Below are 316 nucleotides of genomic sequence, written 5' to 3' on the forward strand. Positions count from 1 at the left end.
TCATGTACCGGTTCTGAGGAGGAGTCTCTGTGGTTAGGAACTGGCACAAACCATGGTATGGCTCAGAAAAAGGGTTTAGCTGTATGTTAGAGTCACATCATCATTTCTTGGAAAGCCACGATGAAGATCTGAACGATTATGAAAAGCCAGGTTAGCCATTTTCAGTTGCTGGGATAAAAAGTGTTACAGAAATTGGATTCTCAATCTCAATTACTAGGCTATCACACGTGATATAAAAATTGTCCATTTTTCCCCCTAATGGAAACTGCACCGAGATTTCCAGGAATGCTGTAGAGAGTCTCGTCAGTTCCTGCTG

This window comes from Buceros rhinoceros, unplaced genomic scaffold (assembly GCF_000710305.1).
Source record: "Buceros rhinoceros silvestris isolate BGI_N320 unplaced genomic scaffold, ASM71030v1 scaffold25327, whole genome shotgun sequence".
Taxonomy (NCBI): domain Eukaryota; kingdom Metazoa; phylum Chordata; class Aves; order Bucerotiformes; family Bucerotidae; genus Buceros; species Buceros rhinoceros.